Raw genomic sequence first — 19,207 nt, forward strand, 5'->3', positions numbered from 1 at the left:
AGGAACGATCACCACGATAAAATAAGGGAAATCAGAGCTCGTACGGAAAGATATAGGTGTTCATTCTTTCTGCGCACTGTACAGGATTGGAATAATAGAGAATTGTGAAGGTGGTTCCATGAACCCTCTGCCAGGCACTTAATTGTGATTTGCAGAGTATCCATGTAGATGTAGAAGATGGTGCTTGAAGTGATCGCTGTAGCAAGCAGAAATCTACAGATACCAGAAATTCAGTGCTGGCACCTGGTTTGACCAGAACCGAGGTGGAATCGCCCTACACGTCAGGAGCCCGAAGATAGCGTAGTAAATCGCTGAAACTGGTAGCCAAATAAAATGTTTGGAAATTAGGCGGCTGAAAGGTGTTTGATTTGACATCCTGAACCGAACAGCCGAGTCCCGCAACCATCTCTGGAAAGATGAACATACAAAGACTCCATGCACTTCCACTTTCGGTAGTACAACTTGAATCGCAGAAATCTGCGCTCATTTCATTCTGGAATATTTTTCACCAAATGTCTCTCTTCTTTCGTTGGGCAATAATGCCAAGGCAGCTTTATAGATGTTTGTCTCGTTATTTGAAAGCCCAAAGTCGGCGAGAATGGTGTATACTTGCGAAAACTGTTTGCTACAACACTTGGACGTATCATCTGTTGACAAGTCTTATTTACTTCTTACAGCCTCTCTCCCTGCTCTTCCGGGGTAGCCGCGCGGTCTGAGGCACCTTTCACGATCCGCGCGGCTGCCCCCGTCGGAGGTTCGAGTCCTCCCTCGGCCATGAGTGTGTCTGTTGTCCTTAGCGAAGTCAGTTTAAGTAGTGTATAAGTCTAGGGACCGATGATCTCTGCAGTTTGGTCCCATAGAAGCTTACCACAAATTTCCAAAAATTTTCTCTTGTCTGTGCATCTTAGAGATGGGTAGTTCGCGAACGAACGGGTGCAAAGGAACGGTTCACCAAGATGAACGAAAGGACCGAGGAACGAATTCCAAGGAACGATCGGTTCATAGTTCACTTCGGTCGCGGCGGTCTACTTACAGTTCCCGGGAACGAGGAACGATCGGTTCATAGTTCACTAGTTCACTTCGGTCGCGGCGATCACTTCGGCAGTTCTCGTTCCAGCCTCGGTCGCGTGCTCGCCTCAGTCTCGGTCTCCCTCGGCCGCACTCGTCGTTCTTCGCATGACCACCTGTCTCAGTTCCACTGCCGACTGCTCCTAGTTAGTTCAGTATCCAGTTGCTCGTTTCGTTCACTGCGCTCGCCTATTTTACATGTGTTCCAAACTTTTCTTGCACTTGGCTCTGGCTATTCAGCGTCCACGACCGGTAATCAGAGAGTATTTTATAGTTACGTAAATTACATAAAAGTTACGTTGTATGTAATAGGTACGTCTTTTCAGGTAACAAAAGGGCATTTCAGCTCACTTCATTATATCGATGAACAGCAGAAGACATACTTATAACAAGGCAAGTTTTTTTTGTTATTGATATATTTTTTGGTTTCATCGACTTGATTTGGCAACTAACTTTCAATAATTTGCTTAATTTGTAGTGTAAGAAATTCATATAAAACGATTTTCGTGTATCTTTCATATACAAAACATTACATTTAGGAAGGCTCTAATTATTTTTAAGTTTAGTTGTTTCCAATTTGCATTACCTGCTAGTTTGGTTTCTGTGAAAAAAAAAAGTGGGTTGTGGGTCATTCTGGCTCAGTAGGAAAAGCGGTGCCTCTCCATTTGAAAAGACTCAGATTACCATAAAATCGTATTTACTTATTATCTCAAAAACAATTGTTCAGAAGGAGCTTTCAAACCAAAAACTTTATTACTGCGAACTTTATTATTATTATTATTATTATTATTATTATTATTGCTGCATTAACTTTAATAATGCGACATAGAAACCTAATTTTTACTAAGCGTGTGACGCAAGTATGATGAGAAAACCACATTTTATTTTATGCTTCCAAAGAGTCTGTCCTTCGCCTACGAACTCAGAGACAACGTGAAGTATACACAGCGTGTAAACGATTATTGTTTAGAACGTAGCATAGCTATGTAGCGGAAGCCGAAACGAAGAATTTTATACAAGACACTTGTGGTCTATTAAGTTGGGAAACAGCCACAAACAGGTTTACAAGACTACATGTGCTATATAGCCCATGCGCGTCGCGTGAGATTTTCATGTTCTCTTCTCCAGCTCTCTACACATCGACATCGGTTGTTTTGCAGTTGTTGCTTGCATTAGCTTATTATTTCTTCACTGCCTAATTATTATATGTTTGTCTGTTTGTTGTATCTGTTGTATCTGCTCGTAACGGGTAACACATCGCCCGTAATTGGCGAGCAGTCTGTACTCGGGGCCGGTTTTCCGTACGCCACCCTATATTATTTCCCTGCGATCAGCCACACAACGCTACAGTTGGCTGAACGAGAGGTTCTGCACAATCATAGAAATTACTTCTAAAAGTGTGTAAGAATTCTGTAATGAATTAAAAACTCTATACCCCCAGGGGGAGGCAAGTGCCCCCTCTTGGTGCCCTCCATCCTTCAGTCACCTACACTCCTAGTTTTCAGCTTTTCGTAAGGACCGTATACCAAGCACAAATGAACGGTGAACGAGTAAAAATGAACGGTTCGCAAAAAAGAACGATCAGCAGTGAACTAGTTCCCAAGAATGAACGAGTTTGCCCATCTATAGTGCATCTCTCTGATTTTCCTGCGATTTTGCCCCTGCTAATATAAAGTTCTCTTAGTTGGTTGCTGCTCATATCCTCGATTATGCAGGCAACCCAGCTCCTCTCAATATATTTTGGAAATAGAAGTCTCTCCCTTTCGTGCCCTTTTCTTTGCCTGGTTCAAAGTCTTCCTTACTTCCGACCGAGTGTCATCCAGAACTCCAGACTTCTATAATCACTGCATGGAACCTCTCCTGTGATGGCTTGTTTGTGATTTGCCAGGCCTGTTTACTGTATCCTTCGCACTCTCACATTGGTTGAAAAATGGTTCAAATGGCTCTGAGCACTATGGGACTTAACAGCTGTGGTCATCAGTCCCCTAGAACTTAGAACTATTTAAACCTAACTAACCTAAGGACATCACACATATCCATGCCCGAGGCAGGATTCGAACCTGCGACCGTAGCAGTCGCGCGGTTACTCTCACATTGACGGACAATACAGAAATTGTGTTGCTTTTGAATACTACATGCTTCAAGCCGATTTATTATCAAGTGACTTACGTGGCTACATTCACCAAATGGAACCTTTCCTGGGAAGCGAGTAGCTTGTTTCCAATGCACTACTGCCCATTTACTCTAACTCCCGCACACTCACATTGACGACGCGACATGCAGGCTTCTCTCCCAGCGACTAATACGGCTACAGTCACCACATGCAACCTCTCCTCAGAGTTCAGTAGCTTGTTTCCGATGCACCACTGCCCGTTTACTGCAAGCCTTGGTCCCTCACATTGACGATGTGACACACAAATTGCGACGCGGTTGAGTACTCAGGCTCCACGCCGACTTCCCTGCAAGTGACTAATGCGGCTACAGTCACTGCATGGAACCTCTTCTGGGTGTCCAGTTGCTTGTTTCCGGTGGACCACTGCTTTAACCCTCGCACTCTCACGTTAACGGTGCTACACAGAAATTGCGTCGAGGTTGAATGCTACGGTTTCCATGCCGATGTTTTCTCCAAGCAACTAATGCGGCTACCGTTACCGCATGCAATCTCTCCTGGATTTCCAGTAGCTTGTTTCCGATGCACCACTGCCCATTTACTGCAACCTTCGGACGCTCACGTTGATGATGCGACACAGAAATTCATTTGCGATTGAATACTACAGGCTCCATGCCGACTTCTCTCCATCGATTAACGGGGCTACGGTCTCTTGAATGGAACCTCTCTTGGTAAGCTATTAGCCCGTTTCCGATGCACCACTGCCAATTAATGTAACCTTCGCACCCTGTGATTGACGATGCGACAAAGAAATTGCGTCGAGATTGAATACTATAGGCTCCATCCTGACTTGTTTCCAAGCACCGCATATGGTATGGCAGACCAGTATTCGATCGAGAGGACACGAGGTACTTTGTACCGCAGCCTAAAATCGGCCTCTTGCCTCATGACGATAATAGGGATGTTTGTGATGACGGGATTTAAAGTCTCCCATACTTACACTACTCACTTGTAACGAGAAAAGGGCTGGGGGGAGTGAGAGGGAGCGAGCGACAGAGAGAGAGAGAGAGAGAGAGAGAGAGAGAGAGAGAGAGAGAGAGAAAGAGAGTGTCCGCAGAGTAGTAGTATGACACTTTTATCATATTGTAAGTTATTTTTGTGTGTGTGTGTGTGTGGGAAAATAAAGGGTAAAATAAGAAAAAGTGAAAAATTTATATATATGCACACCATGTGTGCGAAAGAAAGAATAACCATAAACAGAAAAAATATTAAAAAAGTAGAAAAATATATTTATATAGTTGTTCATACGCAATGTTATGTCTAGCCTCAAAATATACCGGGTGATCAAAAAGTCAGTACAAATTTGAAAACTTAATAAACCACGGCATAATGTAGATAGAGAGGTAAAAATTGACACACATGCTTAGAATGACATGGGGTTTTATTACAACAAGAACAAAAAAGCAACAAAAAAAACGAAGTATTGCTAGACGCGTGGAAGATCTCTTGCGCGCGTCGTTTGGTGATGATCGTGTGCTCAGCCGTCACTTTCGTCACTCTTGGCCTGCCAGGTCCCTAGACCTCAGTCCGTGCGATTATTGGCTTTGGGGTTACCTGAAGTCGCAAGTGTATCGTGATCGACCGACATCCCTAGGGATGCTGAAAGACAACATCCGACGCCAATGCCTCACCATAACTCCGGACATGCTTTGCAGTGCTGTTCACAACATTATTCCTCGACTACAGCTATTGTTGAGAAATGATGGCGGACATATTGAGCATTTTCTGTAAAGAACATCATCTTTGCTTTGTCTTACTTTGTTATGCTAATTATTGCTATTCTGATCAGATGAAGCGCCATCTGTGGGACATTTTTTGAACTTTGTATTTTTTTTGGTTTTAATAAAACCCCACGTCATTCCAAGCACGCGTGTCAATTTGTACCTCTCTATCTACATTATTCCGTGATTTATGAAGTTTTCAAATTTATACTGACTTTTTGATCACCCGGTATATTTACTCAGCATGTGCGTGTCGTGAATAGAATAGCTTTTAGATTTTTCAACTGCCACTAGTCATTCAAGTCACAATATTTTTTGAATGTACAGTCTTAGACATAAAAAGTGACCGCAGGCCGGCCGTCACAGAGACTGAGTCCGAGTCGTTCACTTAAGGTGGCCAATAAAACCGACCGCCCCTGACAACGCTAAGTCCGGCCATCCACACAATGTGGCAACACTGTTACATGCGGAAGTGTCAGCAGAAACTGTTGTCTACTTGCGAGAGATGGTTGTGTTGGGTGAGCCCGTGGTCTAGTGGTAACCGTCACGAATTCTAATCTTACAGTCGCGTGTTCGCGTCCAGTTCTATAATTTTCTTTTTGTCTCTTTTCGGCCGTCGTCTTAAGTTTTGAGGCTGATTGAGCATCGGAGATAATTGGCTTCACATTCTACCCACAAGCAATAACTAATACTTCCAGAAACAATTCCGCAGAACAGCTCGTGGCTGCGTCGCGATCACAACAGCTTACGCTCGAGTGTTTCCCCGCGCTGCAGCGGCTACCGGCCTCCGGCCAGACGCCACCCGCCGCCTGAAGTTGGGTGCCAGTGTATGTATCAACTGCCATTTTCGAATCTGAAGTTCTAGTTATCATCTTGCAGTTAAGCATTGGATTTTGCATACTTGAAAATCATGAACTACTGTTAAGCGTTGTAAAATTGGGTCGCAAGTGGAAAAAGGTGTAACATCTGCCACACAATATTTACTTTTGGTATAATAAAGGGGTGAATGCAGAGGAGGCAGCTCGTAAGATTTGAACTGTGTGTGGAGTGACTGCTTTTGGAAAAAAATATGCCAGATAAAGAAGTTCTTGCTTCAACAAAGATCGTTGTGGCTTGAATGATTTTCCACATTAAGGAAGTCTCGACTACTGATATAAGTGATGGATTACCATTTAACCATCATGCGACATTTACGTTCAGCAGACAAAGTCCAGAAGTCTGATGTAGGTGTACCGCATGCACTAATTCGAAACAACAAAAATCAACGAAGTGCCTTTTATTGCAGTTCTGCTTGACCGTCGTCAGGTCGCTCATTGAGCATTCCTACGCAGTACTGTTACTGGTGACGAGTTATGGTGCCTTTATCGTTAACTGCCTAAGAAGAAATGAAAGGCTGAGCCCCACCAAAAGACGTAAACTCGAGCAAAGAGTAGTGTGCACAGAATGTTTTGCATCTGCTAGCTCCAAATGTGTGTTTTGCACAACGAATTCTTCATCAAGGGTTTGTCCATCACAGCTGGAATTTGGTGTTAAGAATTGAGACAACTTTTGTTCGCAGTGTAAGAAAATCGGCCGACAAAACTACATCACGTCTGATACTACATGATAATGCACTCTGTTGATTTGAGAAACAAAACTAGCCATAAGCTTGATAGGGAAGTCATCTTTTAGGCACTTGTCCCTCTGATCGTTTACTCATAACCTTTTACCTTTCCCGCTTTTGATCAATCAACCGTGAAGGCAATTCATTTCTAGACGAAAATGCTCTTCAGACTACACTGGCTTAATGACATCGTTAGATCCAGTAGGTTTCTACAGGAGTAGAATTGGTAAACTACTTTAGCATTGTCAGATTGTTTTACATATTGTGGACGAATATACTGTTGCTGATTAATTTCTCTTTGATGATTACTGTTATGTTCAATAAACTAACGTAAAACGCAATTAAATATTCACTTTACTAAAAGCAAATTGAATTCAACTTACTACAGAAACATCTCGACGCCAGTCTACCTTAATAAAGCATTAAGCACTTGTAACACGATTGTGCCTATTTTAATACGAATTAGTAGGATATTACCGACTTTTGACGCCGAAAAGGTATGTATTTACTTCATGTCCTGTATCATACTCAAGTCTTATGAAAATGTGGCAGTTCATAATTCAAATTACGTATCCACAACAACAGAATATATGTCGGCAGAAGTCAAAAGTGGAATTATGAATATTCGTAGTACCATAAGGTTTTCGCTCTGACGCTAAGGGGGTACTGAATGTAGGAAGACGACTTTTGCTCGAGAGTTGTCTTACGATTGCCTTATTGAGTTTCTACCTACCTGCTTCTAGCTCTGCTACGAACGGAATTGAAAACATGGCTTTCAGCGAATCTCGAAAGGCGAACGAAAGCAACTTGCACCTGGTAGGCAAGAACATTACCTCGCAGCTAGCGAAAATGTGCGGCAGATGTGCCTTACTTATAGGCCCAGTAGCCCCCCCCCCCCCCCCCCCCCTCATGATCCGTGGACCTTGCCGCTGGTGGGGAGGCTTGCGTGCCTCAGCAATACAGATGGCCGTACCGTAGGTGCAACCACAACGGAGGGGTATCTGTTGAGAGGCCAGACAAACGTGTGGTTCCTGAAGAGAGGCAGCAGCCTTTTCAGTAGTTGCAGGGGCAACAGTCTGGATGATTGACTGATCTGGCCTTGTAACAATAACCAAAACGTCATTGCTGTTCTGGTACTGCAAACGGCTGAAAGCAAGGGGAAACTACAGCCGTAATTTTTCCCGAGGGCATGCAGCTTTACTGTATGATTAAATGATGATGGCGTCCTCTTGGGTAAAATATTCCGGAGGTAAAACAGTCCCCCATTCGGACCTCCGGGCGGGGGCTACTCAAGAGGACGTCGTTATCAGGAGAAAGAAAACTGGCGTTCTACGGATTGGAGCGTGCAATGTCAGATCCCTTAATCGGGCAGGTAGGTTAGAAAATTTAAAAAGGGAAATGGATAGGTTAAAGTTAGATATAGCGGGAATTAGTGACGTTCGGTGGCAGGAGGAACAAGAATTTTAGTCAGATGAGAACAGGGCTAAAAATACAAAAACAAATATGGGTAATGCAGGAGTAGGTTTAATAATGAACAAAAAGTAGGAGTGCGGGTAAGCTACTACAAACAGCATAGTGAACGCAGTATTGTGGCCAAGATAGACATGAAGCCCATGCCTACTACAGTAGTACAAGTTTATATGCCAACTACCTCTGCAGATGATGAAGAAATTGATGAAATGTATGATGAGATAAAAGAAATTATACAGGTAGTAAAGGGAGACGAAAATTTAATAGTGATGGGTGACTGGAATTCGAGAGTAGGAAAAGGGAGCGAAGCAAACATAGTAGGTGAATATGGATTGGGGGTAAGAAATGAAAGAGGAAGCCGTCTCGTAGAATTTTGCACATAGCATAATTTAATCATAGCTAACACTTGGTTCAAGAACCATGAAAGAAAGTTGTATACATCGAAGAATCCTGGAGATAATAGAAAGCATCAGATATATTACATAATGGTAAGACAGAGATTTAGGAACCAGGTTTTAAATTGTAAGACATTTCCAGGGGCAGATGTTGACTCTGACCACAACTATTGGTTGTGAACTGTAGTTGACTGGAATACTCTCTTTCAAATTCTGAAGGTGGCAGGGGTAAAATACAGGGAGCGAAAGGCTATTTACAATTTGTACAGAAACCAGATGGCAGTTTAAGAGTTGAGGGGCATGAAAGGGAAGCAGTGGTTGGGAAGGGAGTGAGACAGGGTTGTAGTCTCTCCCCGAAGCTATTCAATCTGTATATTGAGCAAGCAGTAAAGGAAACAAATGAAAAATTCGAAGTAGGTATTAAAATCCATGGAGAAGAAGAAGGGATCGGTTGGTAGGACATGTTATGAGGCATCAAGGGATCACAAATTTAGCATTGGAGGGCAGCGTGGAGGGTAAAAATCGTAGAGACCAAGAGATGAATACACTAAGCAGATTCAGAAGGATGTAGGTTGCAGTAGGTACTGGGAGACTTGCACAGGATAGAGTAGCATGGAGAGCTGCAGCAAACCAGTCTCAGGACTGAAGACCACAACAACAACAACAACAACAGTCTCTAAAATAGATAAACCGCAACACAAGAGACGAGAGTAGCTGTATTTCTCGTGTGGAACGACGTGGACTACAAAGCATCAACTGATGTCCTTTTATCACATCTCAAGAGAAAATCATTCACATTATTCAATTGAAATGTCATGATAATATCAAGTGAATGTAGCAGGATAGTTCTGTACCATCAAGGAGGTAACTCGTCGGTCACAGAGTTGCCGTACATATTCAGTTATACTTCCAGGAAGGATACCACCTGATGTGTTCTGTGGGTGACCTCGAAAGTGACCACAGGATCGCGTCAAAGCTGTGGGTGGCAAGGGCCGGAGTACCCTCATTATAAGTCAGTGAGTCTTATTCGCACTTCTCTGTCTAGGTTTAGGGGCTAGAGTGTAATTACTTGTAACACAACGATGCACTAAGTGCAAACGATACGTCATAAATTAATAGCTCCGAAATTATTTATGTTTTACTGTCTTAATCGGAACAAAACCTTGGAAGCGTATTCACCAGAAGCGATTCACAATTTCGGATCTTCTCCAGTGGTTGACTTGACAACGTATCTTTGCTATACATTATTGTTATTGAGATACCTGACATTGGCACACCCTCCAGAACACAGACGTGACCTAGCTTCTTGTTGTTAGCTTTTCTGACGGATATTCTGCCGTTGCTCGAAACGTGAAGACTTTAATTTGAATTCGAACATCCCATACGGCGAAAATATGATGTTTCTATTCTTCTAACTTTCAAAAGACAGTTACAATAAGCGGCAGAAAAGCGCCTGTGAACCAACAATTAATAAAGCGGTCATAATTAGTGGAATGTGGCCAACTGGTAACTGTGAAAAACTACTTTTTTCATCTGCTCAGCACCGCAGTATGAACTTAAGAGTTTCGTAGGATTACTACACTTTATTGCGTTGTGATCGTTTTCAATGACAGTAGAGGAGGAACAAAACCATCTGACTTGAAATATACTTTTCCAGCGGGATTTGAATCTTTAGCTGCAGTTGCAGTAGTACATCCAGTGAGGTATCATGAATGTGAGCATTCACTCATTGCTGTAGTATAGGCCGAGGCGGAAAGAAGCAGCTTTCCCACAAAGTAAACGATGAGAGACACCCTAATTATCGCATAAAGTAACCGACCCGCAAACGAAAGTTTTCCAAAACCGCTGTCACTTATTAAACACGAATTGTTCAGAAAATTACAATTATATCCAGTGAAAAGAGTAGGTTAATGCAGCTCCAGTCCGTCACTGAGTTGCCACATACTTTCCGAACACCACTTAGGATACAGGGTGGTCCACTGACAGTGACCGGGCCAAATATCTCACGAAATAAGCATCAAACGAAAAAACTAAAGAACGAAACTCGTCTAGCTTGAAGGGGGAAACCAGATGGCGCTATGGTTGGCCCGCTAGATAGGTCAAATGGATATCAACTGCGTTTTTTTTAAAATAGGAACCCTCATTTTTTATTACATATTCGTGTAGTACGTAAAGAAATATTAATGTTGTAGTTAGACCACTTTTTTTCGCTTTGTGATAGATGGCGCTGTAATAGTCACAAACGTATAAGTACGTGGTATCACGTAACATTCCGCCAGTGCGTACGGTATTTGCTTCGTGATACATTACCCTTGTTAAAATGGACCGTTTACCAATTGCGGAAAAGGTCGATATCGTGTTGATGTATGGCTATTGTGATCAAAATGCCCAACGTGCGTCTGCTATGTATGCTGCTCGGTATCCTGGACGACATCATCCAAGAGTTCGGACCGTTCGCCGGATAGTTGCGTTATTTAAGGAAACAGGAAGTGTTCAGCCACATGTGAAACGTCAACCACCACCTGCAACAAATAATGATGCCCGAGTAGGTGTTTTAGCTGCTGTCGCGGCTAATCCGTATAGAAGTCGGCATGGAGCATGTAGTAGTCAATTGCGACGGAATCTCTGTGTTACATTGTCACTGTGGTGGAGCGAGGGTTACAGTAAGCGGGGAGTGGTTCATTAGAAACAACCTACCGCTTTCCCAGGAGAGCATTCGTGCGGTCACCGTAGCACCGTCACTCGCTTGGAGAGAAATCACCATAGAAACTGTAGCATTCAAGCTCGACGTAATTTCTGTGTAGTATCATTAACGTACGTGTGCGAAGGTTAAAGAAAATGGGCAGTGGTTCATCGGAAACAAGAAACTGGACTCCCAGTAGAAGTTCCATGTAATGACTGTAGCCGCGTTAGTCGCTTGGAGTGAAATCAGCATGGAGCCTGTAGTATCAATCACGACAGAAATTCTGTGTCGGATTGTCAATGTGATGGTGTGAGGGTTACAGTTAATGGGCATTGGTGCACCGGAAACAAGCTACTAACCTCCCAGGAGAGGTTCCATTTGATGAATGTAGCCACGTAAGTCATTTGATAAGAATTCGGGATGAAGCCTGCAGTTTTGAAAATCGATACAATTTCTGTGTCGTCCGTCAATGTGAGGGTGTGAAGGATACAGTAAACGGGAGTGGCAAAACAGAAACAAGCAGCTGGCACCCCAGGAGAGGTTCCATGCGGTGACTGTAGCCGCGTTAGTCGCTCGGAGAGAAGTCGGCATGGTGCCTGTAGTTTTCAATCGAGACAGAAATTCGGTGTCGCATTGTCAATGTGATGGTGTGAGGTTTTACAGTAAATGGGCAGTGGTGCATCGGAAACAAGCTACTGGCCTCCCAGAATAAGTTCCTTGTGGTGACCGTGGTGGCATTAGTCGCTCAGAGAGAAGCCGGCATGGAGCCTGTAGTATTCAATCGCGACGCTATTTCTGTGTTGCATCGTCAATGTGATACTCCGAGGGTTACAGTAAATGGACAGTGGTGCACCAGAAACAAACCGCTGGCCTCCCAGGAGAGGTTCCATTTGGTGACCGTAGTAACGTAAGTCACATGAAGATAAGTCGTCATCAAGCCTGTAGTATTCAACGCGACGCAATTTCTGTGTCGCATCGTCAATGTGAGGGTCACAGTAAACAGACAGTAGGGCATTTGAAACAACCTACTGGTCTCCCAGGAAAGGTCCCATGCAGTGACTGTGGCCGTGTCAGACGCTCGGAGAGAAGTCAGCGTGGAGTCTGTAGTACTCAATCGTGATGGCATATCTGCATCACATTGTCAATATGAGGGTGCGAGGGTTACAATAAACGGGCAGTGGTGCATCAGAAACAGACTACTCGCTTCACTTGAAGAGAAGTCAGGATGGAACCTGCAGTACTCAATCGCATTGCAGTTTCTGCGTCGCATCATCAATATGAGGGTGCGAGGGTAACAGTAAATGGGCAGTGGTGCACCGGAGACAAGCTACTGACTCGGAAGAGAGATTCCATGCGGTGACCGTAGCCGTATTAGTCACTTGGACAGAAGTCGGCATGGAGCCTGTAGCATTCATTTGTGACAGAAATTCTGTGTTGCATCATCGATGTGAAGGTGCGAGGGTAACAACAAATGGGAAGTTGAGCATCGGAAAAAGGCTGCTGGCCTCCCATGAGAGATTCCAAGTGCTGAAGGTATCCACGTTAGTAGCTTGGAGAGCAGTCGACATGGAGCCCGTAGTATTCAAACGAGACGCAATTTCTGTGACGCATCGTCAGTGTGCCGGTGTGATGGGTTAATGTGCATGATCTGTGGTCTGTCGGAAACAAGCTACTGGACTCCGAAGAGAGGTTTCAAGCGGTGAACGTAGCTGCCTTAGTTGCTTGGAGAGAAGTCAACATTGTTTCTGTAGTAATGAAACGCGATTCTTCTCCTTACACGAGGCATCACAACAACGTTTCACCAGGCAACGCCGGCCAGCTGCTGTTTGTGTATGAGAAATCGGTTGGAAACTTTCCTCATGTCAGCACATTGTAGTTGTCGCCACCGGCGCCAACTTGTGTGAATGCTCTGAAAAGCTAATCATTTGCATATCACAGCATCTTCTTCCTGTCGCTTAAATTTCGCGTCTGTAGCACGTCATCTTCGTGGTGTAGCAATTTTAATGGCCAGTAGTGTAGTTCGCGCACGAGAAATTTGCTTTGTGCAGGACCCTGGATTCTTGTTTTGACAAATTTTAAAAGGATAGGATGATCTCCTTCACATCATAGTCCAAAGGTGGTAGGTACATTCTTTATAAATTCATTTAATGTTGACTTAGTGCCATCAAAGGCCTGAGGGATCAACTGTAACGCATCGCTTATTGAAATACTGCTCTCAGTATCGGCAGAGTTAGGGGTCGTCATGACTCGCTGTGTTTGTGATGCGAAGTGCTGAGTAGAGGCAAGCTGGCGCTGCTCCATTGTGGTACGTGCAGATGCTGCCCTTGGAGCCGAGTTGCTACCACCTGTCCAGAGCTGCGCTATCTCGGGCCGGGCGTGGTGTCGTGTAGCCCGCAGCCGCTGGAGCCGCTGGAGGCGCCTGCTGACGCCCAGGCGGTCCTCCCAGGACCGTGATACGGATTTAGGGCAGTGGTTGCCGGAAGGGCCTACCACTTTAAGCAGATTGAAGGTTACGTTGGACTTCAGGGATGGGATTATTCTGGCAGAGTTTACAGGTGGAGGAGTCAGGTAACTGGCAGAGACCTTCCACCTTCTATTAACTGTGATTCATAACAACAGTGGTGGAAGAACCTTTGTCTGCAGGTCTACATCTACATCTACATTTATACACCGCAAGCCACCCAACGGTGTGTGGCGGAGGGCACTTTACGTGCCACTGTCATTACCTCCCTTTCCTGTTCCCGTCGCGTATGGTTCGCGGGAAGAACGACTGCCGGAAAGCCTCCGTGCACGCTCGAATCTCTCTAATTTTACATTCGTGATCTCCTCGGGAGGTATAAGTAGGGGGAAGCAATATATTCGATACCTCATCCAGAAACGCACCCTCTCGAAACCTGGACAGCAAGCTACACCACGATGCAGAGCGCCTCTCTTGCAGTGTCTGCCACTCGAGTTTGCTAAACGTCTCCGTAACGCTATCACGCTTACCAAATAACCCCGTGACGAAACGCGCCGCTCTTCTTCGGATCTTCTCTATCTCCTCTGTCAACCCGACCTGGTACGGATCCCACACTGATGAGCAATACTCAAGCATAGGTCGAACGAGTGTTTCGTAAGCCACCTCCTTTGTTGATAGACTACATTTTCTAAGGACTCTCCCAATGAATCTCAACCTGGCACCCGGCTTCCAACAATTAATTTCATATGATCATTCCACTTCAAATCGTTCCGCACGCATACTCCCAGATATTTTACAGAAGTAACTGCTACCAGTGTTTGTTCCGCTATCACATAATCATACAATAAAGGATCCTTCTTTCTATGTATTCGCAATACATTACATTTGTCTATGTTAAGGGTCAGTTGCCACTCCCTGCACCAAGTGCCTATCCGCTGCAGATCTTCCTGCATTTCGCAGGAATTTTCTAATGCTGCAACTTCTCTGTATACTACAGCATCATCCGCGAAAAGCCGCATGGAACTTCCGACACTATCTACTAGGTCATATATATATATATATATATATATATATATATATATGTTGTGAAAGCAATGGTCCCAAAACACTCCCCTCTGCTTCCGCACCTTGGTGGGCCTGTCCTCCTTTCTCACAGCTTCAAGATAACACTGCAGTAGCAAGGAAAAATCTATATACACTACTGGCCATTAAAATTGCTGCACCACGAAGATGACGTGCTACAGACGCGAAATTTAACCGATAGGAAGAAGATGCTGTTATATGCAAATGATTAGCTTTTCAGAGCATTCAGACAAGGTTGGCGCCGGTGGCGACACCTACAACGTGCTGACATGAGGAAAGTTTCCGACCGATTTCTCATACACAAACAGCAGTTGGCCGGCGTTGCCTGGTGAAACGTTGTTGTGATGCCTCGTGTAAGGAGGAGGAATGCGTATCATCACGTTTCCGACTTTGATAAACGTCGGATTGTAGCCTATCGCGATTGCGGTTTATCGTATCGCGACATTGCTGCTCGCGTTGGTCCAGATCTAATGACTGTTAGCTCAATATAGAAGCGCCTGCGATGCTGTACTCAACGACGAACGTGGGTGCACGAATGGCAAAACGTCATTTTTTCGGATGAATCCGGGTTCTGTTTACAGCATCATGATGATGGTCGCATCCGTGTTTGGCGACATAGCGGAGAAAGCACATTGGAAACGTGTATTCGTCATCGCCATACTGGCGTATCACCCGGCGTGATGGTACGGGGTGCCATTGGTTACACGTCTCGGTCACCTCTTGTTCGCATTGACGCCACTTTGAACAGTGGACGTTACAGTTCAAATGTGTTACGACCCGTGGCTCTACCCTTCATTCGATCCCTGCGAAACCCTACATTTCAGCAGGATAATGCACTACCGCATGTTGCAGGACCTGTACGAGACTTTCTGGATACAGAAAATGTTCGACTTCTGCCCTGGCCAGCACATTCTCCAGATCTCTCACCAATTGAAAACGTCTGGTCAATGGTGGCCGAGCAACTGGCTCGTCACAATACGCTAGTCACTACTCTCGATGAACTGTGGTATTGTGTTGAAGCTGCATAGGTAGCTGTACCTGTACACGCCATCCAAGCTCTATTTGACTCAATGCCAAGGCGTATCGAGGCCGTTACTAAGGCTAGATGTGGTTGTTCTGGGTACTGATTTCTCAGGATCTATGCACCCAACTTGCGTGAAAATGTAATCACATGTCAGTTGTAGTATAATATATTTGTCCAATCAGTACCCGTTTATCATCTGCATTTCTTCTTGCTGTAGCAATTTTAATGGCCCGTAGTGTATTACATTGCTTCTGCTGAAAGGCTGGTGTTCTGAGGAAGGGACAGGTCAAGCTGGAGGTAAGGAATTCCTGGATCGTGACCAGCGGCTGGTTAGGTGGAGGGTGGAGGGGGGGTGAGGATCATGGTTGGACAGTGCTATGAACTAGGAGAGACAGGGATCAGTGTTGGGATTACGTTGGGTCTGGTTGGAGAGACTGGTGGCAAAAGACGTGTTTCCATTTCATGAATCAGGAGAAGGAGAGTAGGTCTTTGACACATCATCAAGGTCAAGCTCAGGTGTCGGGCGGAAGGTGAGGCCTCTACCTACGACCGAAACTTCTGTGGGGCTGAGGGTTTTGGAGGAAAGGTTAACAACAGTGTTAGGGGAATGTTCTGGCTCTGGATTTGGTGCAGTGTTACCAGGAAGTTTTTGGGATGTGGCAAGTTGAAAAGATCAGCTAGGCAGGGTTTGGAGCGCTGTGGGGAGGATAGGGACTGGATACTGGTTCACTGAGGTGGCAGTAGCATGTCAGCAGGTTGGATGACTTATGAAAGCGGTGCTCATAATGCCGTTCCAGGTGCTGGACAGTGTGGGATTCAGTTTCAGAGACACGACGTATACAGCTTGTCTTGGAGGGTTGCTGAGGTAGTTCTGGCATGCCTGTGCCGTACAGATGTGTATTTGCAGTACCAGTTTAGTGAGGACCAGGGACCAGCACAACCTGAGAAGATGCTCATTATGAAAGCAGGGGTGGGATCCAGAGAAAGGAATTTTTGCAGTTAGACCATTGTACGGGTGGGGGGTGTACTGTGGTTTAGGCAGCGTTTAAGAAACAGGATGTGGGACTGGGTTTTAGCCAGGGAAAGGGATACTCTTCTCAACTGGTGCAGAAAGATGGAGCGGGTACATTGTGGTAGGGACACTGTAGGTAAAACGGGAAGGACACGGAAATGGGCAAATGAAGGAGTTAGATTGTCGTGAGGGGAGCTCAATAACAGAAAAGAGGAGTAAAAAAATACGACACGCAAAAACATGCACAGATACGTTAAAAATGTACAGAAACACGCGAAAAAAGGAACCGACGAGGAACGGGATATGCGTGCGTAAGGGAAAAGTGGGGGACGGGGGATCGGTTAGACTGAGGATCAAAGTTCGTGTGGCACAGGTAGGTGTGGAGAATAAAATGTAAAAATAAGTGAGGATGAGGGATAAAATGGGATCAATAGGAATAATTATTATTTGCAGTGGGAAGAACTTGGAGCATCAGATGCTGCACCGACACCCCGTGCAGTCACGAAGCCACATTTTTAGTGGAAGAAATCGTTCGTACAGAGTTGCTCGGAAGTGTGTGCAGTTTGAAAGGCGGTGAATAAACACTGGAAAGAAGAGAGGAAATGTACAGAGAGAAGAATAATACTATAGAGAATAGTAACAAAGGAAAACATTGCAGAGTTGTGCGATTGTAGAAAACCCGTTAGGCAAAAATCAAACAATGGAAACTCCAGGTTTGAATTTCAACAGTATAAGGAAAAGATAGATCTACTAACTGTAAAGATGACACATTGGCTTGCTGACAGGCACAATGAAAAGATGCTTACACATTTAGCTTCCAGTCAAAGCCTTCAGAAAGTGAAACACACACACATTCACTCACACGAGCAACCACACCACACACACACACACACACACACACACACACACACACACGACCACCATCTCTGACAGGTGGGACAGGGATGTGGCTGTAATGTGGGATGGAAACAGCAATCTCTAGAGGAGGGGGGGGGGGGGACAGCAGCAAATGGGTGGGGGGGGGGGGGGGGGGGAGAGAGAGAGGAACGCTGACTGGCGGACTGTGTAGGACCAGACTGCCGAAAGGCGCAGTGTCAGCAGGTTGTGGGGTTGGGAGGTGAGGGGAAAAGGACAGGAGTGGGGAAGGGGGAAGACGGGGGGACGCATTGGCAGAGTGTGGCACACAAAGAGGGTGAGCGGGCGAGAACGGGAAGGAGGTGACGGGACAGAGGGTGCGAAAACTGTCGGACGGAGGGTGTGGGGACTGTAGGTTGACGGGAATGGAGAAACCGAAATGATGCTATTTGAAGCTAAATCGTTAAAAGGTAACATACGATGATTAGGATGTCATAGAAGCAAAACGTATGACGTTTTTACACCTTAAATCTCCAAAAATATCTAAACTGGAAGGCACACATTGACTACTTAACAGCTTAGTATTTTCAATTTGTATTTTGGCAGGTGCGAGAAACACAGACTAGAAAGGTAGTCTATAACTTCTACTTTGAGTCAGTTATTCATTATGGCATAATCTTATGGGGAAATTCAACAAATGAGACTCCTAGTATTACAGAAGAAAATACTTAGGAACATAAGTGTTACCAAACAACAGGTGTCCTGTCAACTATTGTTAAAAGATTTCAATACACTATCTATACCCTCCCTTTACATATATGAGGTGATGTTATTCTTATATAAAAGTCAGCATACAGTAAACTCTGTTTCGTCCACAACTAAAATACTCACCACAGAGAGAATTTTAAACTCTTGAAACACTACTGAAAACTTTTTACCCAAACACCAGGGTAGAAGGGACTTAAAATTTACAATAAAATAAAAGGCAGTAATATATTTAACATGGAGTTTGGTTCATTTAAAAGATTAGTTTTTACCATTCTAGTGGAAAAGTGTTATTAGTCTATTGACGAATTCAATGGGGACAGTTTCAGAGTTTTAAGATGGTAATTATGCATTTTATTTTTGTATACTGGAAACTGCAGTATGCATTTGTGTAGCAGTATCTCAGTAGTATACATAAAATAATGTAAACTATTGCATTTCTCTTTAAAAATGTTTCTTATTTTAAATCCTGACACGTCTCCCACAAATTGTGTATTACGAGACAAATAAGAATGACGACAAGGCGCGACGGTGAGTGCGTGTTTCCACCTGCTGTGGAGGGTCGCTTATGCTTTAGACTCACAGCTTTGCAGGTCTGTCAGCAAGCAAAATCGAGAATGGTGACTACAAGATATTTATAATGTGTAAGTTGGCACACACATCAGCAGGGTGACAGATCATTCATGGAGTGGATCACCAAACCCACACTTGTGCCAATCCACAATGTGTGCTGAAACCACGACAAATGAAATAAAATGACAAAAATTGTTTTCCTAATGAGCCCTCCAATTGTGATGTTGTTAATGTTTATGTTTTATAACTTCTAATTATATGTAAATCGTGAAATATAGATTAGAAATACTGAACAATGGAATGGCAGTGAAGTGTGACTTCTGGTGA

This window comes from Schistocerca americana, unplaced genomic scaffold (assembly GCF_021461395.2).
Source record: "Schistocerca americana isolate TAMUIC-IGC-003095 unplaced genomic scaffold, iqSchAmer2.1 HiC_scaffold_13, whole genome shotgun sequence".
Classification (NCBI taxonomy): Eukaryota; Metazoa; Arthropoda; class Insecta; order Orthoptera; family Acrididae; genus Schistocerca; species Schistocerca americana.